Genomic DNA, 6,000 nt, shown 5'->3' on the forward strand with positions numbered 1-6,000 from the left:
ACTTTAGTAAAAGAACCAAAGTATTAAAAACAATATACTTAAACAGTGGTGGAGGAAGTAGAAATACCCTGATACAAGTAAAAGTTTCGTATTCAAAATTAAAAAGTAAAGAGTATGAATAAAAACTATACTTAAACAGTGGTTGAAGAAGTACTCAGATCTTGTACTTGGTTGAAGAAGTAGAAAAACACTGTGACAAGTAGAAGTTCCACATTCTAGTTTGGACTTAACAAAAAGTACAAAAGTATAATTAGAAGTAAACTTAAACAGAGGTGGAAGAAGTACTCAGATATTTTACTTAAGTAAAAGAACCAAAGGATTAATAACAATATACTTAAACAATGGTGGAAGAAGTGGAAATATTATGTTACAAGTAAAAGTTGTGCATTCTTAATTGTACTAAACAAAAAGTACAAAAGCATCATTAAAAGTTGACTTTACTTGGAAGAAGTACTGAGATCTTTTACGAACCTTTGTACAAGGATACGTTGTTAATCTATAATAAAAAATCATAATAAATGAGTTAATTATTATAATATTTAGTGTTGTCAATCTGAACCTGCAAACTTACTCAACTGTCATTTGAGTACAAAGAACAATATTGCTCTGTGAGATGTTGTGGAGTAGAAATATAAAGTATCATAAAAGTAAGTAAAGTACAAGTACATATTTTGAGCAGCTCGGTCTGAATGTGGTTTTCTGTAAAAAGTGTATTTTCTCTCCGTCTGTGGGTGGATGTAAGTTATAGCTTTATGGTGTTTTGTTTTTTTAGAAAACATCAGCGTAGCTTAGGCTGACATCTGTGTCCTCTTTATTCTTTTTTTAAAAATCGGATGATGGATGAAGTGATAAAGCTGGAGAGGAGACAAAATGAAAGCAGAGGAGTTTATTTCTGGGTGTCAGACGTCTGCTATCTGTAACTCACAGACAATTCAGACAAAGTATCGGCGCAGATGTTTGCAATTTGTGACTTAAGGATTTTAAATGTTAAGAAACTATTTCACTGTCTCTGAGATTCCTCCATCTTTTCTTTTTTCTGTGCACGGGGTTTAGTGTGATTGAGAGGTTAAAGGCTTGTCATGTGATGAAGGAGCTGCTCCACAGTCTGTCATCATTAATCACCGGAGCTGTCAAGCTGCGACCAGGACTCACTCAGACCAACCGACCCGGCCCTCACCTCTAACTACAATACCCAGAGACCTTTCATATACATCTCTATATATCTATATATATATATAAGCTAAACAAAAAGAGGCAACCAAGAGATTAGGGAGGCAGAGCAATGAACTGTGGAGACGTGGGTGGGAATAGTGGATAAGTAACCTCCACCCTCTCTCATTTGAGAAGGACATTTGGCTCCCAGTTTCTTTTAAGTGGTTGTGGTCAGTCTCTCTGAGGAGTTTAACTAATACAACTGAAAGAAAACAGCACGAATTATGAGTCAGGTTTCTGAAAAAACAACCAGAAACAAATAATTAAAAAGACATAAATCATAGATATGTCTCTGTGAAGCTGCTTTTTAGCTAAATGCTTACAACAACAGTGCTAACATGCTGATGTTTAGCAGGTATAATGTGTGTTTTAGGTTAGCGTGTTAGCATGCAACATTTGCTAAATAAACAGAAAGGTACAGCTTAGGTTGATGGGAATGTCATTAGTTTTGCAGGTATTTGTTCATAAACCAAAGTATTGGGCAAATGAATTATACATATACATGTTTTCTTAAATGTTCTTTTATAAACTGTAAAACGTTTCAATGGGTTATCAGGTAAAAGAAGATTACTTTTTCCGTTGTCGTCTCTGATGGACGGCCTCCAAGCAAGGCGAAGGTCCTGATAGATACATATACACGTTATCTTTGTTGTTCTTTCTGCGTTCTTTCTGAACAGAAATACTATCAGTATCAGTATATTTTTGCACTTGACGGGTTGATCCAACCTTGCAAAGCGATGCAATTTTTTTATCGGAAATCTCTGACTTCATAATCTCTGAGAATATTCTTGTTTTTGTTTTGTTAATTTGTGTTTATTTTCTTGTTTTCAACTTTAATCTTTGAGAGTATCTAAAAACAAATCTTGGACATTTATGACTCTAAAATCTCAGAGAATATTCTTGTTTTTCTCTTGATATTTTGTGAGTTTTGTCTCCTAAATGTACTTGTTTAATCGATGAGAATTATCCAAGTTTTGTTCTTGATTCATGACTCCATAATTTATATTCCTTTTTACCTACAACGGCCCTCAATACGCCGTCGTCGTGCTGAGGGTGGCGTGAATGTATGTAGTGAATTTCACGGCAATCCATCCAATAAATTGTGGAGACGTTTCACTTTGAAAAAACAAATGTCAACCTCATGGTGGAGCTGGAGGAAAATGTCAGAGGATCAACAAAAGTCAGGAAGATTAATCTTCTTGAGGGAAACGTGAACGTCTGCATCGGACTCCACGGCAATCCATCTGATATTATCTTGACCAAAGTTTTAAAAAAAGGTTGCATTCACTGACTCAAGCTAGAAGTAAAAAATAAATCTGAGAAAGGAGCATTGCGGTTGGTCAGGAGTTGGTGGTGGTGGTGGTGTCTGACAGCACAAATGAGTGACACAAACAGAGAGGGAGTTGGACAGATGAGAGCCACAGGCGCTTGGAGAGAGAGAGTGTGTGTGTGTGTGTGTGTGTGTGTGTGTGTGTGTGTGTGTGTGTGTGTGTGTGTGTGTGTGTGTGTGTGTGTGTGTGTGTGTGTGTGTGTGTGTGGGTCAACACATCGCCTGTGCATTGAGTGTGGCCCAGCAGCTGTATGCATAGGGGAGCCTTGGCCTCCTGCTCTGCATGTCAGGGGGCCGTGATTAATGACCTGCAGGCCTTGCTCTTTACCCCCCCCCCCCCCACCTTCCTCCTCCCCCTTCCTCCCCCACCTCCTCCCCCTACAGAAGTCATTGCAGCCACTGCTCATTTAGCTAATGGACACAGTCGTGCAGGGGGTTACATACGAGTGCGCATACATGTGAAATAAAAGCAATTTCCCTCTGACAAAACACCACTTTTTTTTTCTTCTTCTTCTTCTTCTCCAGGCTCTATGTAATTTCAGGGCGATGATTTTCCTAAGATTACAGTGTTCCTGCGCGGCGTCTTGACAGGCAGAGAGGGCGCCCGTGCCTGTGTACTGGTTCCCAGCTTGTCAGGCGGCTGTCGGGGAGTGATTTATGACCGCTAGACTCCAACCTGTCTTCACTGCCAGTTCAGTATTGTTACAACTGACAGCTAATGAGGCCAGACATGCTTTCAAGCAGAGCACTTAACAGGACTTCAATCTTCCCCCGTCACGAGTACCATGATTTTTTTTTTTTGCACTCTCCCTCCAAACAGCAGAAGCAGCAGCAGCACCATGCTTTCTCTGTGCCGGCCTTGTTCCCTGTCTTTTTCTGTGCTGGAATATCTTGTGTTGATTCCCATCTTTCACATTTAATCTAATATTCGGACCCTTTTTTTAAAACAAGCCTTTAGAGGAGAAGTTTTGGAAATATTAACTTTTTTTGCAGAGAGTTAGATGAGAAGAGCAATACAACTTTCATGTCTGAAGCTACAGTCATGAGAGGGTTAGCTTAGCTTAGCTTAGCATAAAGACTGGAAGCAGGGGAAACAGCTAGCATGGCTCCATGTATTTTTTAAATTGATGCTACTTGTTATTTTTACTCCATCACATTTTATAGAAATATATTCCAATTTTTACTCCACTACATTTATTTTACACCGATTATATTCTTACAGATGACAATGTTTGGCAGCATCTTCATTATGTAGGTATGTCATTTGCTAATCATTTGCTAGAATTTTTTGTCAAGAAATAAATATTGGGAAATCAGCAATTTCCTAGAAATAAAAGCTTAATTCAAGTTATTATATATATATTTTTTATTTTTAGTTACAAGACATACTAATTAAAAATCCTTAATTTAAATAGCATGAATGAAAAAAAAAATGTGTATATAATTTACACCAAATAACATATATCTTTAGAGGAATTTTTTTTCAAAATAACAAGGTAAATTTGGGACCCGTAAAAAAAAGACAGTAATGTATTTACAGATTAAAATGTCCAATTCTATAATAAGTAGTTAATGCTTTAAAACTAATAATAATCCCATTATTATTATACAATAATATAAATCCGTCTTACTTTTGGTATGTTGTCCTTTTTCGACTTTTACTCAAGAACCATTGTGAATACATGACTTTTACTTGTACTTTTAAACGACCACTTTTAAATTGCTATTTTGATTTTAACCATAAATTCTTCTTCCACAACTGGTTTTAAAATGTCCGTTTATGATTTAAGTAACGTGTTTATTTGAGGTGCTGGTACGTGGATTTCGCTTTTACCTTTGGACAGAGCCAGGCTGTTTCTAATATTTATGCTAAGCTAAGCATACTTTCTCCTGGCTCTATCAATACTGGTTGGAATGGCAGAACATTTGTTTCCCTTTATGGTGCATTTAAACTTTTATTTTGACGTCCACACACATATTTTACTTAAACAGTAATGGCTGTTTTGACTGTAAGTCGCTGAATTGCACTAATTATGAAAATATGTTTTTTTAATGTCACTGTACATCAACTCTGGTCACATTTCTTTGTAGATGTGAGCCGGTAAACAAACTCTCCACGTCTCCTAGCTCCCACTCTGCTGTGAACGAGCAGGCGGTTTATAACCCAGTCTGCTGTCAGTGCTCTGACCTTTGACCCCGTGTTCTTTGTCAGCCATGATTAATGGCAGGCTAACTAGCTGCAAGCTTGCATTGCCGGCAGTGCCATTCATTGTCTCCTGGATACTTAATGAAGTCTTTTCCTCCCCCCAAAAATATGTTTTCATTAAATGCTGCAACAGTGACACCTGGTGGTCAAACACAGGACGTACAGACAACAAAAAACATAAAACCTATGACATCATACAAGTGTTTCATAACATTTGAAGAACAATATAGGTGTACATGTTTTATTCTACAATCAAACTTCCCTTATTTTAGCTGAACAATTATCTCACTTTTGCTGTAGATGTTGCACAAAAAATCAATTTGTGCAATAAAGAAATTAACACTTTAAACGAGCTGATGAATTTCACGATGGGCCAAAAACAAATACTGCTTTTGTGTAAAAGGGTCACGAGCAACAAACGTCTGGAAACCACGAATCCAACCTTCAACTTTACACTTTACTTTATGATCTTATCACGTTTTTTTTATTTAAAAACTTCTAAAAAAAACTACGGATGTCAAATAAATATAATGGAGTAAAAAGTACAATATGTTTATCCTCTCAGATGTAGAGGATGAAGGATGAAATGGAGTAAAGTACAAGTACCTTTAAGACTGTACTCAAGTACAGTGCTGAATCAAGTACTGAATATTCTTTACTTGAGTAAAAGTAGCAGTACGACAGCGTAAAAATACTTTTAGGTTATAGTCCTGCAATCACATTTTTGTATTTAGTACCAAAATGAAAAGTACTCACTATGCAGAAAATATATATATATATATATAATTATTGATGCATTAATGTGTTCATCACTTCGATGTTGCAGCTGGTGAAGGTGTAGCTCATTTTAATTACTTTGTATACTGCTGGGGAGCTCAATCAATAACAATATATCATCATTTATTTGTTGAAGCTGTAAAGCGATTCATTTAGTGGAGTAAAAGTAGAATATTTCCCTCTGGGAGGTAGTGGAGTAAAAGTATAAAGTAGAAGAGAATGATTAAAGAACAATACCTCTTAATACTACTTAAGTGCAGTACTTTAGTAGATGATACTACCTCTGTACTTTGAATAAATAGTATCACAATAGTAGTACATGTTGGTATTTTGCTTCATCCCACCTCTGACGTTGAGGTCACGTGAGGTCAAAACCTAAAAACACACCTTTAAGAACAGCTCACCTGGTCTCTGCTGCCCCCTACAGGACGTCTCCCTCCATTACACTCTGCTGTAACTCTTATTGTCTGAAGTT

This window comes from Anoplopoma fimbria, chromosome 14, assembly GCF_027596085.1.
Source record: "Anoplopoma fimbria isolate UVic2021 breed Golden Eagle Sablefish chromosome 14, Afim_UVic_2022, whole genome shotgun sequence".
NCBI lineage: Eukaryota > Metazoa > Chordata > Actinopteri > Perciformes > Anoplopomatidae > Anoplopoma > Anoplopoma fimbria.